The 21,098-nt window shown below is 49.6% G+C and overlaps 1 protein-coding gene across 1 annotated transcript in view; it reads right to left on the bottom strand.

Annotated features, from left to right (window-relative positions):
• Positions 1-17,694, bottom strand: part of NLRC5 (NLR family CARD domain containing 5) — an 86,799-nt gene extending 69,105 nt beyond the window's left edge. Inside the window, exon 1 of the mRNA XM_029075652.1 lies at positions 17,619-17,694. The gene's annotated coding sequence lies outside the window, so the exon portion shown is untranslated. The remainder of the gene's footprint in view (positions 1-17,618) is intronic.
• Positions 17,695-21,098: the final 3,404 nt, after the last annotated feature.

Raw genomic sequence — 21,098 nt, 5'->3', positions numbered from 1 at the left:
ATCTCCGGTCTGGCATGCCTTCCCTGTTCATATCCGATAGACTATCACTCTCCCCATCTTCAAAGCCTGATTAAAAGGACATCTCTAAAAGGCCTTCCTCGACTATGCCCTCATTTTCTCTTCTCTCCCTCCCTCCCACAACATCCCCATTCTTGGATTTGTATGCTTTATTCACCCCTCCCTCAGCAAATATCTGTTACTGATTTATACATTAATGTCTGTCTCCTCCTCTAGACCGTAAATTCACTGTGGGCAGGGAACATGACTACCAACTCTGTTATACTATACTCTCCCAAGTGCTTAGTGCAGTGCTCTGCACACAGTAAGTGCCCAGTAAATACGACTGATTGACCCAGAGGAGGATTGAATGATGTATCCAAATCCAGTGGGGTCCAGATTTGAAGAACAGCTGTAGAGGGTCCCAGCATCACCCAGGGAAGAGAGGTGACAAAACTTCATGAGGCAAAAAACACTCTCGGGCCTTCTGTTCTCTCTCTGGCAATCTTTGCCAGGAAAGGAGCCCTTCCCAGATGAAGAAGTATAGGTTCTTTCATTCATTCATTGGTATTTATTGAGTGCTTATTGTGTGCACAGCACTGTACTAAGCGCTTGGGGCAATAAACTATAACAATAATCAGACACATTCCCTGCCCACTCCCAGCCCTGGCTCTTTCCACTGGACCACGCTGGACTTTCCTAAGGCCTCATTTCCTCTCCTCCTTCTCCTTTCTGCATCCCCCTTGCACTTGGATTCATGCCCTTCATTCACCCCCAGTCTCACAGCACTTATGTCCATATTCACAATTTACTTATATTAGTATCCGCCTCCCCATCTAGACTGTAAGCTCGTTGTGGGCAGGGGACATGGTGACCAACTCTGAGATACTGTACTTTCCCAAGCACCTAGTTCAGTGCCCTGCACTCAGTGAGTGCTCAATAAATACAATTGATTAATGGAATGATTGATGGATGGGGAGGGAGTTGAAAGTCTGAGCTATTTATGCCACCTTTGCAGGCCCAAATTGGTTTACTCTGCTGAGGGACCCTCCATCAAGGTGGGTAGCTAGCATTGGAGGAGAAGCTCTGTGGTTGAGCTCCCCAGACCAGCTGACATGGTTCCGAGGGAAGGAACTACCCTTAGATTTCAGTCTAACCTGCCCGCCTCAACAAAGCCGCAGGTTCTAGGTTTTCCGAACATGCTGGTTCCTCTCTATTGTAATACCTATTCCTATCAGTGGATTTAAGGGATGGTTCAACAGCGCCTGAGTTGGGTGACCATCCCCCTAGCCATTACCTAAATTTTCCTCAGCCACACATCTTTTCTGCACAGCTGGCTATCTTTTCAGCAAGAGGGGAAGAACTGAATAAACACCTGTCGCTACTTCCCCTTGCCTGCTTGTCCTCCCCACCCCCTCTATCTGGAGTTCTCTCGAGATGCTAAATAATTCATAAGTTCCCAATTCCTTGTCTCGTTCCTGCACAGGGGCCGGAGCTTCTTTTCCTCCATCGACATACACCTTTGGGTCCACAAATGCATCCACTTTCCCAGCATCTTTCCGGGAAAGTCTTTCGGCTTTAAAACACTCACTTTGCCCCCTCCTACCTCACCTCTCTACTCTCCTACCGGAACCCAACCTCATGCTTCACCCCTCTAATGCCAACCTACTCACTGTACCTTGATCTCGTCTATCTCGCCGCTGACCCCTCGCCCACATCCTGCCTCTGGCCTGCAACGTTTTCCCTCTTTATAACTGACAATTACCTTCCCCACCTTCAAAGCCTTCTCTCTTCCAAGAGGCCTTCCCTGACTGAGCCCTCATTGCTTTTCCTCCCACTCCCTTCTTCATCACCCTGATCTGCTCCCTTTATTCACCACACTCTTCAGCCCCACAGTGCTAAAGTCTATATCTGTAGTTTATTTATTTCTATTAATGTCTGTCTCCCCTTCTAGACCATAAGCTTGTTGTGGGCAGGGAATGTGTTGTTATACTGTTATCTCCTAAGCACTTAGTACAGTCCTCTGCATGCACACAGTAAGTGCTCTATAAATACAATTGATTGATTGATGGAATGCTTCAGGGGTGTTCTCCGGGGGCAGGGAGGGTGGTGGATGTGGGGCCATCATTAATAATACTAATAATAATAATGGTATTTGTTAAGCACTGCTATGTGCCAAGCACTGTTCCAAGTGCTGGGGAAGATACAAGGTAATCAGGTTGTCCCACGTGGGGCTCACAGTCTTAATCCCCATTTTACAGATGAGATAACTGAGGCCCAGAGAAGTGAAGTGACTTGCTCAAGGTCACACAGCAGACAAGTGGCAGAGCCGGGATTAGAACCCAGGACCTTCTGACTCCTAGGCCCGTGCTCTAGCCACTAGATCATGCTGCCTCTCAGGTTAGTTCCCCCTCACTATACCTTGATCTCGTCTATCTCGCCGCTGACCCCTCACCCACATCCTGCCTCTGGCCTGCAACGCTTTCCCTCTTTATAACTGACATTTACCTTCCCCTCCTTCAAAGCCTCCTGCTAATCGGGTTCTCCTTGTTGGTGATGTTTGGAGGTGCTAGAATTAAAGCTGCATCGTTGCCCGGGACGTCCTCTCAGCCAGCAACGATATAGCATCACCTGCCCTCTCCCCCCTCAGGGTCTAAGAGTTAATTATGGACTTACTGTTAACTAACTGCCAGGAAGGGAGGTAGGAGTAGCCAGGCCCGATGGGAGACGAGGGCTCTGTTACGACTTCACTTCCTACTTGACATTCATTCATCTTCCTCTTGGCAGGAGGCTCCCTTCATGCCCCAGGACCAGCCCACTTTGTTCTCTTTCCCTTTCTCTCCCTCCCAATGTCAGTCCCACAACCTTGGTATTACCCTGACTCCTCCACTGTATTTCAACTCTCCCATTCGATCTGTTGCAAATTTCTGGCATCGTGTTTCCTTAACTGGTTCCCCCCCACTTAGACTGTAAGCTCCTTGAGGGCAGGGATCGTGCCTACAAACTCTACTGAACTCACCCAAGTGTTTATTACAATCCTGGTGCCACGACTTGTCTGCTGTATGACCTTGGGCAAGTCACTTCACTTCTCTGTGCCTCATTACCTCATCTGTAAAAAGGGACAAAGAGTGTGTCCACTCGCTTTGCTTGTATCCACCCCAACGCTTACTACAGTGCCTGACACATAGTAAGCACTTAAAAAATACCACAGTTATTATTATTACAGTGCTCTGCCCAGGGAAAACATTCATTAGGTTCTACTGATGAATTGACTACTTTACCCAGCTCTTCTCTCCTTGCCTCCTGTTCTCTCCTCTCCAGACCATAATTCATTCTGCTTTCTGGATCCCTCCTCTAAAACGCCATTCTACATAATAATAATAACGTTGGTATTTGTTAAGTGCTTTCTATGTGCAGAGCACTGTTCTAAGCTCTGGGGTAAATACAGGGTCATCAGATTGTCCCACATGAGGCTCACAGTTAATCCCCATTTTACAGATGAGGTAACTGAGGCACAGAGAAGTGAAGTGACTTGCCCACAGTCACACAGCTGACAAGTGGCAGAGCCGGGAGTCGAACCCATGACCTCTGACTCCGAAGCCCAGGCTCTTTCCACTGAGCCACGCTGCTTCCCCAGCATGTGCCTCCAGTCCCAGTCCTCAAAAACTTCCAATGGTTACCTCATTTATCAAGCAGGAACTCCTGGCCATTGGCTTTAAGTCACTCTGCTAGTTCCCTCCCTCTTACCTATCCACTCTCATCAAACAATGGTATTTATTGAGCGCTTACTGTTTGCAGAGTACAACCTAGCACTTGGGAGAGTTCAATGTAACAGAGTTGGTAGTGTGATCTCTGCCCACAAGGAATTTACAGTCTAGTGGGGGAGATGGACATCAAAATGAATGATAGATGGGGAAATGGCGGAGTACACGGATGTGTACTGGGGGCCCTTCTCCGATTTCATCCCAGCTCTCAGTCTTCACTCCTCCCAAGCTAGCCTTCTCACTGAATCTTGCTTTCGATTCTCTAGCTTTGCTTATGCCCTTCCTCCTTCCTGAACTCCCTCCCCTCTTCAAATCCACCAGACCCCAGCTCTGCCCATCTTCAACGCCTGTCTGAAAGCCCTCCTCCACCATTAAGCTTTTCTCCTCCCCTCCATGTCAACCTGCCAGGAGAAGTTGATAAATCACTCTGCCCTCAGCAGTAACGCCAGGTTCCATCCAACAGTTAGAGCAGCCGAAAATGAAGCACATAAGAAGCGTAACTCCAAACTCATTCATTCAATCATATTTACTGAACACTTACTGTGTACAGAGCACTGTACTAAGTGCTTGGGAGAGTACTATACAACGACAGACACATTCCCTGACCACAATGAGCTCACGGTCTAGCGTGGGAGATAGACATTAATATATATAAATAATTACAGATATATACAGGTATATATGTGAGGGTGGGAGGGAGAATGAATGTAGAGAGCAAGTCAGGGTGATGCAGAAGGGAGAGGGAGAAGAGGAGAGGAGGGCTTAATCAGAGTAGGCTCGTATCTTGTAATTTTATTTATTTATATTAATGTCTGCCTTCCCCTCTAAACTGTAAGCTCGTTGTGGGCAGGGAATGTGTCCGCTACTTCTGTTGTATTGTACTCTCCCAAGCACCTAATACAGTGGTCTGCACATAGTTAACTGCTCAATAAATATCACTGATTGATTGATTCTGGAAGTTGGATTAATTCTGGCCACCAGGGAAACCTATAGGTTCTGAAGTAAGGAATTTGTTCTCCTAAGCAACAACCAATCAATGGTATTTTTTTTTAATGATATCTGTTAAGAGCTTACTATGTGTCAGGCTAAGTGCTGGAGTAGATCCAAGATAATCGGACTGGACCCAGTCCATGACCCACGTGGAGTTTACAGCTTTAATCTCCATTTTGCATATATGGTAACTGAGGCTCAGAGAAGTGAAGCGCCTTGTCTAAAGTCACACGGCGGACAACTGGAAGAGCTGGGATTAGAAACTAGATCCTTCTGACTCCGCGCAGAGCACTGTATTAAGCTCTTGGGAGAGTACAACACAACAGAGTTGGTAGACGTGTTCCCATCCCACAAGGCGCTTACAGTCTGAACGACTGGGATCCAATCAGTCTGTCTTTAAAGGATTCTGATGGACATTCTGCTTCATTCTCCTGGACACACATACACTAATAGGCAATCAATTGTTTTTATTGAGCACTTATTGTGTGCAGAGCACTGTACAAAGCACTTGCGAGAGTACAATGTAGCAGAGTTGGTAGACGTGTTCCCTTCCCAAAAGGAGTTCACAGTTTAGATTAATCCCTGACTAACCTCTCATCTCCCCACCCTATTTCCCCCGCACCGAGGCATCTCTGCACCCACCTTCATCGTATTATGGATATAACTTTATACTCAGTATCTTCCCTACCTGTCAATTTTTTTAGAATCCGTCTCCCTGGCCCGACAGCAAGCAAGTTGAGGTCAGGAATCTTGCCTCCTAACTCTACTGTCCTCTCCCAAGTGCTTAGAACAGGGCTCTGCACAGAGTAAGTGCTCCATAAGTACTATCGACTCAGTGGCTCATAGATAAAATTTTACCCCGGTGGGGACTTGGCATTGACAATAAATTCTATATTGTTTTAGGATTGACAATAAATACAATACTGTTTTAGCATATAAAATATAGCCATCCATTCAAAAGGACAAACAGTGATAGGTAAAAAGGTGGTATAATTCAGTCCATATTACTAATAAGCTTACACATGTAGGATCGTGGAAACATGAGTCGTTCTGACAATGCAGAGAGGGAGAAATAAAATTCCAGCTCATTTCAGCCGAGCTACAAATAGCAGTTCAGTAACCTGCTGCCACTTGAGGCTTCAGAACTTTCCAGTGAAGAGTAACACAACTCTCCATGTAAAATGTCCAGTTCTCCATTTTTCTCACCGTAAAGGCCTGAATGACTTTCTTCAGATGGGAGATAAAGGCTTGAATACGCCTTAGAAAATGAGAAGCTTCCAAAGACATGGGGTCGTCAGGCCTGTAGGGGATTGCAGAGATTTTGAGGGTATCTGAGTACAGCCTTGGGGTGAAGATTGGGGCCTCACCATGCCTGGCTCCAACTGGATTACTGAGGTGGGGAAATAAGGCTCTATGTGTGTAGGGGGGAAGGGAGGCAGAGGGAGGGAGGCAGGGTGCGTGGTGGGGGACAGTGTGTGGATGTAGGAGGGTGGGCATGCCCGCATGGGGGCAAATATGTCTGCTGCTGAGGCTGATAGTTTGCCCCAGGGTACACAGGCCCTTCTACATAGGCACGGCTCTTTGGTGCGGCAGGAGGCCGAAGCAGGAAGTGATCAGGCCGGGTTCATGGCGCGCAGAACCGCCAACAGCAAACTGAGGGCTTTATGAAGGGCCTCTCTCCTGGCCTCTCCCATTCCTTCCGATGAAGATCTGCTGCTTAGCCTTTAGGAGCAGAGAAGGGGGATGGGGAAAGCAGCGAGAGACCTAGTCACCTGTGAGGGGTTAGGAGCACGTGAAATGCTGTGGAAAGACCCACCTGAACTCCAGCTCTAACTATTCAAGAGTCTCTCTCCCTTCAGGCACTAGCATTTTGTAAGTCAATCAATCAGTCAGTAGTATTCATTAAGTGCTTCCTGTGTGCTGAGTGCCATAATAAGTGCTTGGGTGAGTAGACTCTCCCCTTCTAGACTGTAAGCTCACTGTGGGTAGGAAACGTGCTTTCCAGTTCTGTTACACTGTACTCTCCTAAACACTTCTGTATCCTCCATCCACTAAGCCACGCTGCTTCTCAATGGTATTTGTCAAGCACATACTATTATATAGAATTAAATTACCTATCTGTAACATACTTGTTTATACTGATGTCTGTCTCCCCCTCTAGACTGAATTAAATAGAGTAATAAATAATATAGACAAATATACACAAGTGCTACGGAGAGGGGAATTGGGTAGAGCAGAGGGAGGAAGTAGGGACAATGGGGAGGGGACGAGGAGCAGAGGGAAAGAGAGGGCTCAGTCTGGGAAGCCCTCCTGGAGGAGGTGAGCTCTCAGTAGGGCTTTGAAGGGGGGGAAAGAGAGCTAGTTTGGCGGATGCGAGGAGGGAGGGCATTCCGGACCCGAGGTAGGACGTGGGCCAGGGGTCGACGGCGGGACAGGCGAGAACGAGGCACAGTAAAGAGGTTAGCAGCAGAGGAGCGGAGGGGGCGAGGTGGGCTGTAGAAGGAGATAAGAGAGGTGAGGCAGAAGGGGGCAAGGTGATGGAGAGCTCTGAAGCCAAGAATGAGGAGTTTTTGCTTCATACGAAGGTTGATACGCAATCACTTGAGATTTTTGAGGAAGGGGGTGATATGCCCAGAGCATTTTTCACCATTTCTTAACTGGGGTGGCCATTAACGACACTTAAGAATATCGAACACCCCTTCGCTACCCCACATACACATCTCTTCACCCACATACACCCGTACACACGGCCGCCGGACAAAGTACAGAACAGCGGAAGACCGGACTGTCCTGGAGAATAAAACTTTTCAAATGGCTATTCTAATCATAAGCCCCACGAGGTGCCACTTTACCACAATGAAATCTTTGAGTCATACATCCGAACTTTAGGAGGTTGGCTGTAGGTTGCACATCTCCAATCCACTCGTCCCGCCAGAATGTTTTAATCACACTCCACAGTCCGAGCTCCACACCTCTCCCCACCCCCCCGCCCAGCTCTCCCGCAAGCCCTCTGACCAGGATAGGAAATGGAGGCGGGCTGTGACGGTCCAACACCAACAAAGAGGTCACCGCTCACCCTTGAGGAGCACCGCTGTGCACGTTGGGAAAGGAGCGACGGGGAGGAAGGGCGGGAATATCCCTCCATGCTCCTCATTAGTCAGCCCAGTAAAACTGCTCCCATCCCTTTGCTCCACAAACCTCCTCCTCCTCCTCGCCCAACCAGTTAAAGCCCAACACCCTAACCCAAAACGAAAGTAAAAGTTTTGGAAATCCCCTCTCTGATCCACCGTCCTCTCCCCGGCAGGAGGGGGCAGAGCCCCGGAAGACCTGAATGGATCCGATTTTTGAAGGGAACGCCTGATCCGATGAGTAGCTCTATGGCCTCAGAGGGAACCGGGGGGCACTGGGAAGAGGTCTGGCCTGACAAATAACCTATAAGAAGACCAATCTGAGCCTGGGGCTCGAGGTCTTGGCTCAGGTGCTTTCGTTCCAATCAAGTGGGAGCTCCGCTTTGATAGCTCATTATGGGCAGGGAGTACAATATCTATTGTATTGTACTCTCCCAAATGCTTAGCATAGTGCTCTGCACATAGTAAGTGCTCAATAAAAATCATTGATTGATTGATACAGAGGCCATATGGGGACAGTGGGAGATGGCAAGTTAATTTATTACTCGTACTTTCCAACTCCGAAAGGTCAGGTCTCAGCCAAAATCCTCTTGAAGTTCTAAACTCTCAATTTCCCTGACGATGATGACGGTAATTTATTAAGTATTTACAATGTGCCAAGCACTGGGGTCTTTATGAGATCATCAGATGGCACACAATCCCTGTCTCACAGGGGGCTCAGTTGAAGAGGGAGGAAGAACAGGTATTTTGTCCCCATTTTACAGATGAGATACTGCAATCGATTAATCAATCAATCAGATCATAAAGCTCTCAGCCCATAATGAGTTTACAATCTAGAGGGGGAGAGCTCAGAGAGGTCAAGTGATTTGTTTAAGGTTAAACATCTGGCAAGGGGCATCGTCAGGATTAGAACCCAGGTCTCCTGATTTAGTCATAGCCATGGGCAGGGAACAGATGCACCAACTCTGTTGTACTGCACTCTCCCCAGTGCTTTTCGCAATGCTCCTTACACAGTAAGAGCTCCATAAATACCACTGATTGATCGATGGATGGATCGATTCGGCCACCATCTCTGTGCCATGACTCCCAAATCTACCCCCACCTCTTATCTGCTCTACCATCTGTCCCAGGTGACCCTGGGGTACGGACCATCTCAAGGTCAAATGCTATCTCGTGACCTCCCGAACCAGCAGGCGGAACTCGGAAGTGAGGGCGGGACACCGCCTCCACAACTGAAACTGCCAGATTGACCGCCCAAGCTGAGAATACAGAAGGTGCCCCTTGCCCCCGTGCCAATTAAATTAGGAATGGAGGAGGGGGAGGGCAGAGATTGGATAAACTGAGGCCGGAAGCTGGAATGGCCTAAGGGCACAGGTGATAAATACCTGCCGCATCTAACCTGTGCAGAGGAATGGGACTTGCAGCAGCCGCTGCGGTCGCCTCTGTCCAGAGCGTGAGAAGGCCGCTCTGCCTGCACCGAGTGAGGAACCGTGGGACGGGTGAATGTCCCGTCCTGCTGAGAGCTCGTGGGGTTGGAAGCCAGATGCTTCACCATGGGTATGTAACGTTTAAAAAACCTAAAAAACCCCGCTCTTGACCCCACTTCCCCCTCCAGTTATCGCCCTATCTCCCTACTACCCTTCCTTTCCAAAATCCTAGAACGAGTCGTCTACAATTGATGCTTAGAATTCCTTAACTCCCATTCTCTCCTAGACCCCCTCCGATCTGGCTTCCGTCCCCTCCGCTCTACCGAGACTGCTCTAAGGTCACCTGTGACCTCCTTCTTGCCAAATCCAATGGCTCCTACTCCATTCTGATCCCCCTTGACCTCTCCGCTGCCTTTGACACTGTCGACCATCCCCTCCTCCTCCATACCTTATCTCACCTTGGCTTCACGGACTCCGTCCTCTCCCGGTTCTCCTCTCACCTCTCTGGCCGGTCATTCTCGGTCTCCTTCGCTGGCGCCTCCTCCCCCTCCCATCCTTTAACTGTTGGAGTTCCTCAAGGGTCAGTTCTCGGCCCTCTTCTGTTCTCCATTTACACTCACTCCCTCGGTGAACTCATCCGCTCTCACGGCTTTGACTACCATCTCTACGCAGATGACACGCAGATCTACATCTCCGCCCCTGTCCTCTCCCCCTCCCTTCGGGCTGGCATCTCCTCCCGCCTCCGGGACGTCTCCACCTGGATGTCGGCCCGCCACCTAAAACTCAACTTGAGCGAGACTGAGCTCCTCATCTTCCCTCCCAAACCCGGTCCTCTCCCAGACTTCTCCATCACCGTGGATGGCACGACCATCCTTCCCGTCTCTCGGGCCCGCAATCTCGGTGTCATCCTTGACTCGTCTCTCTCGTTCACCCCACACATCCTATCCGTTACCGAGACCTGCCGGTTTCACCTTTACAATATCTCCAAGATCCGCCCTTTCCTCTCCATCCAAACGGCTACCTTACCGCTACGGGCTCTCGTTATATCCCGGCTAGACTACTGTGTCAGCCTGCTCTCTGACCTCCCTTCTTCCTCTCTCGCCCCGCTCCGGTCTATTCTTCACTCCACTGCCCGGCTCATCTTCCCGCAGAAACGATTTGGGCATGTCACTCCCTTTCTTAAACAACTCCAGTGGTTGCCTATCGACCTCCGCTCCAAACAAAAACTCCTCACTCTAGGCTTCGAGGCTCTCCATCACCTTGCCCCTTCCTACCTCTCCTCCCTTCTCTCTTTCTACCGCCCACCCCGCAAGCTCCGCTCCTCCGCCGCCCACCTCCTCACCGTCCCTCGGTCTCGCCCATCCCGCCGTCGACCCCCGGGCCACGTCCTCCCGCGGTCCCGGAACGCCCTCCCTCCTCACCTCCGCCAAACTGATTCTCTTCCCCTCTTCAAAACTCTACTTAAAACTCACCTCCTCCAAGAGGCCTTCCCAGACTGAGCTCCTCTTCTCCCTCTACTCCCTCTACCACCCCCCCTTCACCTCTCCGCAGCTTAACCCTCTTTTCCCCCCATTTCCCTCTGCTCCTCCCCCTCTCCCTTCCCATCCCCTCAGCACTGTACTCGTCCGCTCAACTGTATATATTTCCATTACCCTATTTATTTTGTTAATGAATTGTACATCGCCTCGATTCTATTTAGTCGCCACTGTTTTTACGAGATGTTCTTCCCCTCGACTCTATTTATCGCCATCGTTCTCGTCTGTCCGTCTCCCCCGATTAGACCGTAAGCCCGTCAAACGGCAGGGACTGTCTCTATCTGTTGCCGACTTGTTCATTCCAAGCGCTTAGTACAGTGCTCTGCACATAGTAAGCGCTCAATAAATACTATTGAATGAATGAAAATGGATTTGATGTCTAAGTGGGTGCCTCCCGAGTGGGACGTGAACAGGGTGGGAGCTAGCCGCCTCACCAAGTACCAGTAGCTATAAGTGGTTAATGCATAACTGGGTTAACTGGGTGAATTATTAATTAAATAATTAATTATTTAGACGCGACAATCGGCCTTCCCTTTTGGGGGAAACATGGTGTTAAAGCTTCCTCTTTGGGAGGAATATGGTGTTAGAGCTTCCCTAATGGGAGGAATACACTGATATGTTACTCGCGTGTGGGCGGACACCCGAGCCCACTTATGATTTACTCACAACGTGGTGAGGCGGCTGGCTCCCACCATGTGCTCACCCCACCCGGGAGGAATCCACCTTTGCGTTAAACACACTTATGTGTTAAACACTAATGAGTTACATACACATATAAGTTACATACAGTTATGCGTTAAACCCAGTTTGCATTACCCACTTATGGCTACTGGCACTTGGTGAGGCGGCTAGCTCCCACCTGTTCACGTCCCACTCGGGAGGCACCCACTTAGCCATTAAATCCATTTTAAACGTTACATACCCATGGTGAAGCATCTGGCTTCCAACCCCACGAGCTCTCAGCAGGACGGGACACTCACCCGTCCCACGGCTCCTCACTCGGTGCAGGCAGAGCGGCCTTCTCACGCTCTGGACAGAGGTGACCGCAGCGGCTGCTGCAAGTCCCATTCCTCCGCACAGAAGGTTAGAGGCGGCAGGTGTTTATCATCTGGGCCCTTAGGCCATTCCAGCTTCCGGCCTCAGTTTATCCAATCTCTGCCCTCCCCACCTCCTCCATTCCTAATTTGATTGGCACGGGAGCGAGGGGCACCTTCTGTATTCCCAGCTTGGGCTGTCGATCTGGCAGTTTCAGTTGTGAGGGCGGCGTCCCACCCTCACTTCTGAGTTCCACCTGCTGGCTCGGGAGGTCACGAGATAGCATTTGACCTTGAGATGGTCGGTACCCCAGGGTCACCATTTCTCTTGCTTCCAAGACAACTCCACTTGGACATCTCACAGTCACATCAAACCTAATGGGTCTAAAATGCATCTCATTTTCCTTCCTAACGCCACACCTTCTCCTCACGTTCCCGTCTCTGTTGATAACGCCACCGTTATCAGCGGGCCCGGAAGCTCACAACCTTGGTAATATCTTTGACTCCTCGGCTTCTTTCAACTCTCACATTCAGTTTGTCATTAAATCTTGTTTGCTTTTACCTCCACATTCCCGGTCCAGGCACCTCCCCGCTGGTCTAACTGTCTTCAGTCCTTTCCATCAACAGAACACGATGCTGTCCAATTTGTCTTCCTAAAATGTTGCTCAGTCCACATTTCTCCACGCCTCAAAAACCTCCGGGGGCTATTCATTGCCCCCTGCCTTAAGTAGGAACACCTCGCCACAATTTCAAGCCTCACTGCCAGCTTTCCCCACCGGACAGATGGGCTCTCCTCACCCACTACTTCCCAGCTTGCCCTCTGGGATCCTCATCATCCAATCACCAATGGCATTTACTGAGCTCCTACTGTGCAGAGCACTATACTAAGCACATAGGAGACTACAATATGAATACAATAAACATGTCCCCTACCCACAGTGAGCTTACATCCAAACTTGAATGTGTCTTAACTACTTCCAACCCCTTGCTTATGCCATTCCCACTGTCTAGAACTCCCTTTTCCTTCAATTTTTTAATGGTATTTGTTAAGCGCTTACTATGTGCCAGGCACTTTGCTAAGAGCTGGTTCAAATCTCTCAGACCCTAGCTCTCTGCCAAGAAACCTTCCCTGATCAATTCCCAACAGTCAGGCAGAGCATTTATGTATTAATACCCAACCCCAACATTTATGTAAATTCAACTATAAACTCAATTATTTCTTCAGCTATTTCATCCTAAAATATTCCTGCTACTACCCACTGTATCTTCTCCCTTCCTCCTGCATCCATTCTTTATAAATATTATGCCTGCCTGACTCCTGCATCACTTCGTAAGCTCCCAGAGAGTAAAGATGTCTTTTGCTTCTGGTATTGTGCCCCCAAATCATTATTATTATTTTTTAAACACATGCTATGTGTCAAGCCTTGTTCTTAGTACTAGGAAAAACATGAGATATTTAGATGCTTATGGGACTCACAGTCTAAATAGGAGGGAGAACAGCTATAGAATCCCATTTTCAGTTGAGGAAACTGAGGCACAGAGAAGTTATATGACTTGTCGCACAGCAAGCTATTGGCAATGTCAGAACCCAGATCCTCTGACTCTCAGGCCGATGTTTTGTCCACTGGGCCACGCTGCTTCTCATAATAATAATTATGGAATTTATTAAGTGCTTACTATGTGCTGTGCACTGTACTAAGCGCTAGGGTGGATACAAACCATTTGGGTTGAACAAAGTCCCTGTCCCATGTGGGGCTCACAGTCTCAAACCCATTTTACAAATGAAGTAACTGAGGCACAGAGAAGTGAAGTGACTTGCCCAAGGCCACACAGCAGAGAAGTGGCAGATCCAGGATTAGAACCCATAACCTTCTGACTCCCAGGCCTGTGCTCTATACACTATGCCAGGCTGCTTTCTCTTCTCGTGTTTAGAAGAGTGCTGTGCACACAGTAACTGTTCAATAAATACCATTGATGATCATGTCGATGATGAGGTCAGTGCCCTGGACCCCTCGGGCTCCAGTTGACCACTGACTAGAACCACTGTTCTCATGGCCTAATGGTTAGAACGCAGGCCTGGGAGTCAGAAGGACCTGGGTTCTAATTCAGGCTCCACCACTTGTCTGCTGTGTGACCTTGGGAAAGTCACGTCACTTTTCTGTGCCTCAGTTCCCTCATCTGTAAAATGGGGATCAAGACTGTGAGCCCCATGAGGGCCAAGGGCTGTGTGCAACCTGATTAGCTTGTCTCTATCCCACTGCAAATAGTAAGCATTTAACAAATACCAGTAAAAAAAATAAAATAAAAACTAAGCTAAAGCCTCATAGTCCCTGTCTTACCCTGGGCTGGAGTACTGTGCTTTGTACACAGTAAGCGGTCAATAAATACGACAATGAATGAGGCCCCAGCCCCTGCCACTGGCACTTAGAACAATGTCTAGCACATGGTAAGCGCTTAACAAATACTATTATTATTATTATTATTATGCGGCAGGGTGGGGAGCTTCTGCAGTGGCTGAAGGTGAGAGCAGCAGCTCAGGGGGACTATCCTCGGGCTCCTCTCCTCTCTCTCCTTTTTCCTTACCCTTTCTCTTTGCCCTCTTTCCTCTTTATCCCTCTTCCTTCTCTTTTTCCCCTCCTTTCTATCTCTCCATTTCCCCCACTGATGAGTTTATGACTCAAGTGTTTAGTACGACGGTCTGGGCAGAATAAGCACTCCATGATGATGATTGCAGTACTTATCTCTTTTATATTGGAGCATTTTGTGTTGGAGTAAGGGACTACAAAGATCAGCGGCATATACAATCATTTAAAACTGACCACAGCAAACTTTTAGCAACTTAGTAGACAAAAAAGGAGCAACTGCAAGAAAAGCCATGTCAGTCTTGATAAAAGCAAATGCTTGGAAACAGACTATATTGGAATATCAAGGGAAGACTGGGGCTGAAAGAGTCTTTTGCTTGACATGGGTGGACACGGAAATGTTATATCACAGCAGGTCAAACATCAAAAAAAAAATACAAGTAATCACTGCATATTTTGGAAAGGATGCTTCAACCATGGATTTTCATAGTATTCCAGATCAGTTGAAAGTTAGGAATGAAATTGTCATTTAACTTCCTGTTGTGAGGGAAATCATGTGACAATTTGAGAATTAGAACATGTTTCATTTTCAGATAAAAGAGAGTAAAACGCACGTTAAAGCATGGCACGGTAAAAGACAGAGATGCTTGAAGGCACAGGAAGTTTATATCAGAGATAAAATTGAATCTAATAAAGATTACATTCCAGTTAATAGTATTTTCAATGAAATGTGCTAGCAGTGATAAGGAAATCATGCAGTCAGTAGGCAAACCTTCACTGGTCATAGCCGGGATTCCAACCCACGACCTCTGACTCCCAAGCCCGGGCTCTTTCCACTGAGCCACTGCTTCTCTAATGATTAGGTTTGGATTCTAGAAATGACTAATATTTTAAGGCCATTTCTGCATTCCTAGATTATATATTTCTGGTCAAATTGTATGAGGTAATTAGCTTTTTTCTCTAGATACCTTTTCATGGTTCTAACTGATGCTAATTCCAGGACACTAGTAAACTGAAGGAGACATTCAATTCTCCATCTGGAAGGTACTACTTGTAATGTTTTCTAAAGACATTATTTAGTCTGTCAATCAATCGAACTTATTGAGTGTTTACCGTGTACAGAGCACTGTACTAAGGGCCTTGGAGACCACAATATAACATGAACTGACACAATGAACTTACAGTCTAGAGGGGCACAGACAGACATTAAAATGAATAAGTTACAGATATGTACATAAGTGCCGTGGGGCTGGGGATGGATGAATGAAGGGATCAAATCAAATCAAATCGAGAAGCAACATGGCCTAGTGGATAGAGCACGGGTCTGAGAGACAGAGGAACTGGATTTTAATCCCTGCTCTGCCAGCTGTCTGCTGTGTGACTTTGACCAAGTTGCTTAACTTCTCTGATCCTTAGTTTCTTCATGAGTAAAATGGGGATTAAATCCTACTCCCTCCTATCTAGACAGTGAGCCCCATGTAGGACAGGGACTGTGTCCATCCTGATAACCTTGTTTCTACCTCAGCGCTTAGAAAAGTGCTTGGCATATAGTAAACGCTTAACCAGTACTATAACTGATTAGCTCATTAAGACGAATGTACAGCTATGGTGGCTTCTTGCATATAATGAGGGGAAGGAGACTTGTGGGGCTGGGGGAGGTTCGGGACAAAGGGGCCTGCGGCAGGGCTGCTGGGGGTGGGACCCAACTCTGCCCATCCCTTGGACTCCAGGGTAACCCCGGGCCCTGCTCCAGCCCTCAACCCTTCCCCAGCCCCTGCTCCATAACTGCATTCTCCTCCTCCTCTTGTCCCCTTTCCCCCTCTTCTTGTCCCCTCCTCCTCTTCGTGCCCTCCTACCCCCTCCTCGAGCCCCTCTCCCTCTCTTTTTGCCTTCCCTCTCCCTCCTCTTGTCCCCTTCTCCCCCTTTTCTTGCTCTCTCTCCCCCACCCACTCTTGCCCTCCCTCTCCCTCCTCTTGCCCCTCCTCCTCTTCGTGCTCTCCTATTGCCCTCTTCTTGCCTTCTTCTTGCCCTCCCTCTCCCTCCTCTTGCCCCTCCTCCTCTTCGCGCCCTCCTACTGCCCTCTTCTTGCCTTCCTCCTCTTGTCCTCCCTCTCCCTCTTGCCCCCTTCTCCCCACTTTTCTTCATTCAATTGTATTTATTGAGCACTTACTGTGTGCAGAGCGTTGTACTGAGTGCTTTTCTTGCCCACTCTCCCCCTTGCCCTCCCTCTCCCCTTCCTCCTCTTTTTGCTCTCCTACTCCTTGCCCCTCGCTTCTTGCTCCCTCCGCTTGTCCTCCCTCTCCCTCCTCTTGCCCCCTTTTCTTCATTCAATCGGATTTATTGAGTGCTTACTCTGTGCAGAGCACTGTACTAAGCGCATTTCTTGCCCACTCTCTCCCCTTGCCCTCCTTCTCCCCTTCCTCCTCTTTTTGCTCTCCTACCCCTTGCCCTTCTCTTCTTGCCCCCTCTCTTGCCCCCTTCCCCCCTTTTCTTCATTCATTCGTATTTATTGAGCACTTACTGTGTGCAGAGCTCTGTACTGAGCGCTTTTCTTGCCCACTCTCCCCCTTGCCCTCCCTCTCCCCTTCCTCTTTTTGCTCTCCTATCCCCTGCCCCTCTCTTCTCGCCCCCTCCTCTTGTCCATCCTCTCCCTCCTCTTGCCCCCTTTTCTTCATTCAATCGGATTTATTGAGCGCTTACTGTGTGCAGAGCGCTGTACTGAGCGCTTTTCTTGCCCACTCTCCCCCTTCCCCTCCCTCCTCTTTTTATTCTCCTACTCCCTGCCCCTCTCTTCTTGCCCCCTCTTGTCCTCCCTCTCCCTCCTCTTGCCCCCTTTTCTTCATTCAATCGGATTTATTGAGCGCTTACTGTGTGCAGAGCGCTGTACTGAGCGCTTTTCTTGCCCACTCTCCCCCTTCCCCTCCCTCCTCTTTTTGCTCTCCTACCCCCTGCCCCTCTCTTCTCGCCCCCTCCTCTTGTCCTCCCTCTCCCTCCTCTTGCCCCCTTCCCCCCTTTTTCTTCATTCGATCGCATCTGTGGAGCGCCTACTGTGTGCAGAGCGCTGTGCTGAGCGCTTTTCTTGCCCCCTCTCCCCCTGCCCTCCCTCTCCCCCTTTTCTTGCCCCCTCCCTCCCTCCTCTTGCCCCCTCTTCCCGCCCCTACCTCCCCTCTGTCGTCGCCTTCCTCGTCCTCGTCGGCCTCCTCCTCCCCGCTGCGCATCTCGGCATCGCCGCTCGGGCCGGGGGGGGGGGGGGGGGGGAGCCGAAACTGAAAGTAGTCGGTCCTCCCCGCGGTCCGCCCCGGTCCTCCCCGCGGTCCGCCCCCCCCCCCCCCGCCGACAGCTCCTGCCCTTGCCGGGAAACCACGTGACCGCGCCCGGCAGCCCCCGGCGGCGCTGCCGCCGCGCTCCCGGCAGGGGGCGCCCGGACCCACACCGCCCTCCCGCCCTCCATTCATTCATTCATTCATTCATTCATTCATTCATTCATTCGTATTTATTGAGCACTCACTAATAATAATGGTGGTATTTGTCAAGCGCTTACTATGTGTAAAGCACTAAGCCCTGGGGGGATACAAGGTCATCAGGTGGTCCCACGAGGGGCTCACCGTCTTCATCCCCATTTGACAGATGAGGTCACTGAGGCCCAGAGAAGTGAAGTGACTTGCCCACAGTCACACAGCTGGCAAGGGGCAGAGCCGGGATTCCAACCCACGACCTCTGACTCCCAAGCCCGGGCTCTTTCCACTGAGCCACTGCTTCTCTAATGATAATAATAATAATAATGTTGGTATTTGTGAAGCGCTTACTAGGTGCAGGGCACTGTTCTAAGCGCTGGGGGAGATACAGGGTAATCAGGTAGTCCCATGTGAGACAGCCTTAATCCCCATGTTACAGATGAGGTCACTGAGGCACCGAGAAGTGAAGTGACTTGCCCAAAGTCACACAGCTGGCAAGCGGCAGAGCCGGGAGTTGAACCCATGACCTCTGACTCCCAAGCCCGGGCTCTTTATACTGGGCTACGCTGCTTCTCTGGCCACGCTGCTTCTCTCTGTGCAGAGCACTGGACTAAGTGCTTGGAATGGACAATTCGGCAACAGATAGAGACCATCCCCACCCCATGAAGGGCTCACATTCCCAGCAGGGGAGACAGACCGCAGAGCTAAACAGAACAAAACCAAACCAGACAACATCCGTAAGATAAATAGAAGCATGGAGATATACACCTCGCATTGATGGAGCGCTTAACCTGATTCCCCTGTGTCTACCCCAGCGCTTAGAACAGTGCTCGGCACATAGTAAGCGCTTAAATACCAACATTATTATTATTATTACTTTGTGCAGAGCACTGGACTGAGCGCTTGGAAGGTACAAGAAACAACAGCGTGGCTCGGTAGAAAGAGCCCGGGTTTAGGAGTCAGAGGTCGTGGGTTCTTATCCTGGCTCCGCCACTCGTCAGCTGTGTGACTTTGGACTGGTCACTTCACTTCTCTGGGCCTCAGTTCCCTCATCTGTAAAATGGGGATGAAGACTGTGAGCCCCACGTGGGACAACCTGATGATCTTGTATCTACCCCAGTGCTTAGAACAGTGCTTGGCACATAGTAAACGCTTAACAAATACCACAATAATAATAATAATTCGGCAACAGATGGAGATAATCCCTGCTCAACAACAGGTTCACAGTCTAAAAAAAGGAGACATACAGCAGAACAAAACAAGTAGTCTGGCGTCTTGGCTTCAAAATTCTCCATCACCTTAACCCTTCCTACCTCACCTCCCTTCTCTCCTCCAGCCCACCCTGCACACTCTGCTCCTCTGCCACTAACCCCCTCACTGGGCCTCGTTCTCCCCGGTCCCGCCGTTGACCCTGGCCCACATACTACCACTGACCTGAAACGCCTTCCCTCCTCATCCATTCATTCATCCATTCATCCTTTCAGTCGGATTTATTGAGCCCGTCCTTTGCGCAGCACACCGTACTGAGCATTTGGGAGAGTACCCTACAATAATAAACAATACCCATTCCCTGACCACCGCGAGCTTACAGTCTAGAGGGGGGAGACAGATGTTAAATAAAATATTACTGGTCACCGTCCAGCCCTGAAGCGAAGTCCGGCCTCGATTGATCGCTAGTCAGTGATATTTAGTGAACGCTTCCTGTCTGCAGAGCTCTGTACTAAGCGCTTGGGAGAGTGAAACACAACACTGTAACGGACGTATTCCGATTCTGCTCTCCCAAATGCTTAGTACAGTGCTCTGCACACAGTAAGCGCTCAATAAATACATTTGATTGACCGATTGATTGTACTAAACACTGCAGGAGAGTTTGGGAATGGCAGCTGCTGCCTCCAGAGCCCATCTTAGTGGCAGTGTCCAGCCCCAGACGTCTTCTTCCCCACCCCAGTGACCTCCCCCCACCACTTACAGCCCTCGAGCCACCTGAGAGCATGAGGAGCAGTGAGGCCTAGTGGAAAAAACAAAGGGCGGAGAGTCAGAGGACCTGGGTTCTAATCCCTTTTCCCCCACTAGATTGTTGTGTGACCTTGGACAAGTCACTTCACTTCTCCATCCTCACTTCCCTCCTCCACAGAATGAGGGTTAATTACCCGCTCTCCCTACCTCTTGGGCTGTGAGCTCCACGTGGGTAGGGTCCGTGTCTGATCTAATTGCACTGCTTATAACAGTGCTCGGCACGTAGCTGACACTTAACGAATTCCCCAATTGTTATGACTCGTATTGTCATTCCAGGTTGAATGACTATTTCCCAGGCCTTCTCCCCATCCAACCCAGAGAGGCCAAGACATTCCAGAAGCACAGCTGCTAGGGCGGGGTGAGGATTTGAGGGTGGGCGGCAAGTACAGTGCTCTGCACACAGTAAGTGCTTAATAAATACAACTGAATGAATCAACGCTGCAGCAGAGCCGAGCCTCCTCTAGAGCATGTCGGGAAGAGTGGTCGGCAGCAGAACTGCTGGGCCAGCAAGTCTCCCCTACACATTCCCTCCAGACGAGCTCCATGGGAGAAGCCAGAAAGCACTCAGAACTTCTCTTCCCGGGCTCAGATACTTCCCTTCTGGCCAGTGGGGTCAACCCACAGTCAGCTGGGCCTGGGGAGCATCCTGTCTTTTTTTTTTTTATGGTGTTTGTTAAGCGCTTACTATGTCCCAGGCACAAGCGCTGGGGTAGATACAAGCGCATGAGGTTGGACACAATCCATGTCCCATATGATACTCACCATCAATCCCCATTTTGCAGATGAGGGGACTGAAGCACAGGGAAGTGAAGTGACGTGCCTAAGGTCACACAGCAGACAAGTGGGGGAGCCGGAATTAGAACCCAGATGCTTCCCAGGCCCGCCCTATATCCCTCAGGCCACACGGCTTCTGTCTAGTGGTCGGCTACGATGCGAGGCCTTGGCCTCCCTGCCACTTCCAAAGGGAACTGTCTGGTGCAGCTGCTTTTGCTCTTCTCCAGCTCCTCTGTGAAAAAACAATCTGTTTGAACAAAGCTTGCACAAAGCTGTCCCCTGGGACTCTCAGTAAGGGGAAACTAATCCCTCCGCTGTGAACAACGCCACCCCTAACTGCACGCTCTAGTCTGTGAGCTAGTCTAGACTTTAAGACCCTTGTGATCAGGGAATGCC

The sequence above is a fragment of the Ornithorhynchus anatinus genome, chromosome 11, assembly GCF_004115215.2.
Source record: "Ornithorhynchus anatinus isolate Pmale09 chromosome 11, mOrnAna1.pri.v4, whole genome shotgun sequence".
NCBI classification, from domain to species: Eukaryota; Metazoa; Chordata; class Mammalia; order Monotremata; family Ornithorhynchidae; genus Ornithorhynchus; species Ornithorhynchus anatinus.
This window is presented reverse-complemented; position numbering and strand designations above follow the sequence as displayed.